At 41.2% G+C, this 5,775-nt stretch overlaps 1 long non-coding RNA gene across 1 annotated transcript; it reads left to right on the top strand.

Annotated features, from left to right (window-relative positions):
- The first annotated feature begins 255 nt into the window (after positions 1-255).
- Positions 256-1,606, top strand: LOC120991301. Its single transcript, XR_005776618.1, has 4 exons — positions 256-1,009; positions 1,092-1,219; positions 1,303-1,430; positions 1,514-1,606. It is a non-coding gene; the product is annotated as an uncharacterized LOC120991301 (long non-coding RNA).
- Positions 1,607-5,775: the final 4,169 nt, after the last annotated feature.

Raw genomic sequence — 5,775 nt, 5'->3', positions numbered from 1 at the left:
CTACTATTTTTTATGCTACTTTAGATGTAATAACATCCCAGTTATCAAGCAGATTTGGTAGCATGAACACTGTAGTTGAAAGATTTCGGATCATTCAGCCACGTGTGCTGGCGACTGAATCAGAGGATAACTTGTTTCAAGCTGCACTGCAATTTCAGCATTATTACCAAGATGATATATCTTCCGATTTCGCAGGGCAATTGGTTAGTTTTCGGAGCGCACTGCAAAATGAGATCTCTGAGCTCCACACAGTTAAAGATTTGGCACACCTGCTTATAATTGACAATGCTGCTTTGTCATCTACCCTACCGGATGTATGTACAGCTTTAATACTTTTCCTCACATTACCAGTGACGGTGGCATCTGCAGAAAGATCATTTTCCAAATTATCTCTGATTAAAAATTACTTGAGAAACAGCATGTCACAACAACGGCTTTCTGGCCTTGCCCTTCTAAGCATTGAGAATGAAAGAGCAAGAAAACTGGACATTCCAGCTATTGTTGACAAATTTGCTGAGTCTAAAGCGAGACGGCGCAACTTCTAGTAATATGTATTTTGCGTAAGTGAGCAGTTTGTTGGGTACAGGGAGTTATATTATCAAAGTTCATACTAACCCAGTTCAATTTATTCAACTTTGGTTGTACTAAACAGTTAACTAGTTTGGTTCTATTTTAGCTGCCTTCTTTTTGGTAACAATGATGCAGATTAATAAACAATTCTGATGTTGTTAGACTCTAAAACACAACGACCGCCTTTGAACTATTTGAATACAGCACTGGTTTCTGCACAACAAAAGCTTAATATCAAAAAGAAGGCAGATGTTACCAACATCAAAAATACTTAACATAATTACTAAATGCTACCATCTCCTTTCCTACAGTGAGAACAAATTGGTTCCTTTCTACTTGATGCCTCCTCGTTGGACCTGGCTGGTTAATTTTGATGTTTCATTTGGATTTCTGTTCTGGTTGAGAAGCACAACTCGTGCTTATTCACAATCAAATTTTGGTAAGTAAAAAATTTATATAATTTTATATTTAACATATCTAATTATGCAACTTAATAAATGCTACCATCTCCTTTCCTACAGTGAGAACAAATTGGTTCCTTTCTACTTGATGCCTCCTCGTTGGACCTGGCTGGTTAATTTTGATGTTTCATTTGGATTTCTGTTCTGGTTAAGAAGCATGACTCGTTCCTTTTCACATTCAAATTTTGGTAAGTAAAAAAATGTATATAATTTTATATTTAACATATCTAATTATGTCACTTAATAAATGCTACCATCTCCTTTCTTACAGTGAGAACAAATTGGTTCCTTTCTACTTGATGCCTCCTCGTTGGACCTGGCTGGTTAATTTTGATGTTTCATTTGGATTTCTGTTCTGGTTAAGAAGCATGACTCGTTCCTTTTCACATTCAAATTTTGGTAAGTAAAAAAATGTATATAATTTTATATTTAACATATCTAATTATGTCACTTAATAAATGCTACCATCTCCTTTCTTACAGTGAGAACAAATTGGTTCCTTTCTACTTGATGCCTCCTCGTTGGACCTGGCTGGTTAATTTTGATGTTTTATTTGGATTTCTGTTCTTGTTAAGAAGCACGACTCTTACTTATTCACAATCAAATTTCAGTAAGTAAAAAAATTTATTATATTTGAAATTCTTATCTAATTAGGCACCAAACTGACAGCCAATATTCTGTGATTATTATATTTTTTAATTGTAGGTGATTTACCAAGATATGGGTCAAGAAGCTTTATGCCTTATGTGGAGAATCTTTGTTCTGGAACGCTTTTAACATTTTTTTCTATATTTTATATGGTAACATTAAAAAAAAAAAATTAAAACCCCTATCTCCTTCTATTTAATATTCAACTACAACACTTTCAAACCGGGAGGGGGTGGAGTCTTGGCGGGGGTGGAGTCTTGGCGGGGGTGGAGTCTTGGCGGGGGTGGAGTCTTGGCGGGGGTGGAGTCTTGGCGGGGGTGGAGTCTTGGCGGGGGTGGAGTCTTGGCGGGGGTGGAGTCTTGGCGGGGGGGCCCCAATTTAAAGTTTGCCCTGGGGCCCATAGAACTCTAGTTACGCCACTGGATACGACTATACCCCAGTGAGCCGCAGTGCGACCACAACATCCTTCTTTGTCACTTGCTGCTCAGTTCTTGATGATCAGATATCATAATCTTTTCACTTCACGTATTGCAGCAAGATTGTGCTGCTAACCACCGTGTGCTCATGTTTCTGCAGGTTCCTCTGCTGTGCCAGCAATCATACCGCCAATAAATAACCAAGACTGGCAAAAATAACAATGCAAGCCCAAAACATATAGTTACCTTTGGTCAATGTGTGACTACTGGAAGAGAGGAGAAAGGGCTATCTATTGGAACAGTGTTTTGGATGGGTGGTTTCCATCCAAGGTGTCCGAATCTGGATCATAGGTTTTGGTTAGGTTTCAGGAGAGTTTCTGATGGTTCTCTAAAGCATTGCTTACCAGGGATTGCTTCTTATCTGTCTCTGCCCATATCGTATGATATTGTTGCATCAAGAAGTGTTGTGCTGTAGAACACAGTCATGCAAAAATTAACCAGGGGGGGAGACAGCCCAAAAACTTGAGTGGGTTCTTCAAGTGGAAACTTGGATACCGACCCATATGCACTTTATAGGAGGTTTTAAGAAGTACAGTGGAAATTAAGCATCGTGAGTCCAAATGGGCATCGATTGTGCATCATCCAGCTGAGATCACCCGCCAGACTCCCATTCATGTACATATGTGAGGTGGGAGCGATAAAGGGCCGTAAGAAGGTTAGAATAAATTTGTGCACTAATGTGGTCTGAAAGACAGATGCAACCAAAAGAGGTCCTCGAAGGTTGACTGGACTAGACTTTCACTGTCATAAATTCTCAAGAGCTAAGTAAATTGTGATTCAAGAGGATCTGTTAGCCAGATCAAACGTACTGAATTAAGCATACCGTCCAGTAGGGTTGATCCTGATGATAAAAATGATACCTGTCTTCTGGAAATTGCTCTTTAATGTTAGAAATGAATCTTTAGAGTGAAGACCAATAAGAAATGTGTTGAATATTCCAGGGTAGGAACGTGTTAGGGGCCATATATAGTTACAGTACAGGTGAGCAGGACAGGTGGACCACTGTTGCTTCTGGTGTTGTCTAATGTAGAAACCCCATTTTCTTGTATTCTGGGTGAATAGAGGGGATGGATCGCCCATTCAGGACCCTCGTCCATAAGGCAGAGTGTGAAGAACAGCTATAGTCCCTCCTGGAGGACCAAACATGTCTCAGCATTACATGAACAACCAATTGATTTCAATGAGAAGCTGTAACACATAATTTCCCCTCTAGGGGCAATGCAGAAGAATACTTTACTGTGAATTAAATCAGATTGCAGTGGATCAAACAGCAGGTCACACAGTGAGCTCTTCATCTTTGGGGGCTTCTTCTAACAAGAAAGAGGTGTCCAAAGCAGACAACCCAAAGGGTTTTACATTTTAGGTGAACAGATCCCATCATTTTATATTTTTTATTATATATCTTATATTTTTTGTATAATTTAATTAAGATATAGTTTTTATCCAGAGGCTAAAAACAATGCAGCTGCAGGGCTCAGTACAGTGTGTCAGAGTTGTCTCTTGAAAGTGATCTAGAATTAAGAACAACACAAGGGATTGCAAATACCTAAGGAACCATTGAAGATCTGTTGCCAGGTTGCGATTCACAGAGGGCTGTGATGGCCAAAATACCAAGTAGCTAAGCAACTAGAAGCTTGTAAACATTCCCGGCAGACTACGTGACATCTCTTGGTAATTCCAACCTCATGTGATTGCAGTGTTGTTCCCAGAAATGGAGACTTTTCCCAGGCTTCGAGCCTTAGGATGTGTGGTCTGTGGCGATCCAGTGTCTCCATGCCCATCTCCAGCATGCCCACCTGAACTCTTCAGTGAGGTGGCTCAGGTGGTCTACAGGTCTGTCTTGCTGTCTTCTTCACATCCTCAGTTGACCAGACAAGAAATTGAGTCTAAGCTTCGGATGGGTGAGATTGAGAGTTTTCAAAGCTATCCACTCAAGAACCATCTGAAGTCTCTGGAGGACCAGCCTAGTTATGGACAGTTCCCAGCCCTGGCTGGTAGTGACTCCATGATGGTGTCACGACAGTACCACCCACATCAGAAGACTTCCCCAGGCTTCTTTTCTAATCTAGGTCATTTGCAGAGGCAGCTTGTTTCTGGTAGGTAGATTTTGAAAAATGTATTATACAGCTGGATGTCATCTATTGCTCTCTGTTATCAGCCATCAGCTGTTAACCAGATTTCTAGAAAAATTCCCCCATGGTGAGATCTGGTAACAGCTGGGTGCTCTTTCTTCTCTGTTTCCATCAGTGTCAATAAACACTGTGGAGCTCCAACTTTTGCCCTGTCTTAGGAGACTAATTGGGGGCACAAGGCAGCTTTTTTTTCAATTCTTCAGTGAAAAATGCTGGCCCATCTTCCAACAGAGGACAGAAGACATTTTTAGGATTGCTAGGACCCCTCACTGATTAGATCATTTTGCATATCTACAGTCATTTTTTAATATTTCCAGCTCCTTTTACATATTTTGTTAGGTCCCTACACAAACTAATTTATAATAATGGGGTCTTAGTATGTGGCAGAGGGGCCTTTCCTGAAGTATGAAGGTCTGAATGCTACTGCAAGTTTTGCACCCACCAGGTCTTAGCTAGCTTTCAAAGGCATAATTACACTGCAGTCTATTTATGAATTATGGTGAATATTTATATTATAATTTGGCCCATATATTTCCAATATTAATTCCGCAGTGGAATAGAATGCAAATAATGTTTTGTTGCAGATTTCATGTAGCTCTCAATGGAGATGTAATCCGCACATAAATCCGCAACATAGTCAGAAAGAAAATACTGGAAAAATCTGCAATAAAATCCATAACAAAAACAACAACTTTGCAAAACTTGCACCTGCATATTTTGTTTGCTGAAAAGTCCACAATGTGTAAGAGGGGGCCTTAAGCTCCACTCATCTCGCTTGCCAGGTATGGGGTCGTCAGGTCGAATTACCTTTATAAGTATGTTCTTGGTGTGGGAGGAAACAAGAGACCACAGACAAATGCCAATCAAGAAGAGGATATACAGAAATCTAAAAAAGTCCAACACGAATAGTGCCCACAGGAGCAGTGCTACACAAAGACTGCCCACAGGAGCAGTGCTACACAAAGACTGCCCACAGGAGCAGTGCTACACAAAGACTGCCCACCAGAGCAGTGCTACACAAAGACTACCCACAGGAACAGTGCTACACAAAGACTACCCACAGGAACAGTGCTACACAAAAACTGCCCACAGGAGCAGTGCTACACAAAGACTGTCCACTAGAGCAGTGCTACACAAAGACTACCCACAGGAACAGTGCTACACAAAGACTGCCCACCAGAGCAGTGCTACACAAAGACTACCCACAGGAACAGTGCTACACAAAGACTGACCACAGGAGCAGTGCTACACAAAGACTACCCACCAGAGCAGTACTACACAAATACTGCCCCCCAGTGCTACACAAAGACTGCCCACTAGAGCAGTGCTACACAAAGACTGCCCACAGGAGCAGTGCTACACAAAGACTACCCACAGGAACAGTGCTACACAAAGACTGCCCACCAGAGCAGTGCTACACAAAGACTACCCACAGGAACAGTGCTACACAAAGACTGACCTCAGGAGCAGTGCTACACAAAGACTACC

The sequence above is a fragment of the Bufo bufo genome, chromosome 2, assembly GCF_905171765.1.
Source record: "Bufo bufo chromosome 2, aBufBuf1.1, whole genome shotgun sequence".
Classification (NCBI taxonomy): Eukaryota; Metazoa; Chordata; class Amphibia; order Anura; family Bufonidae; genus Bufo; species Bufo bufo.
This window is presented reverse-complemented; position numbering and strand designations above follow the sequence as displayed.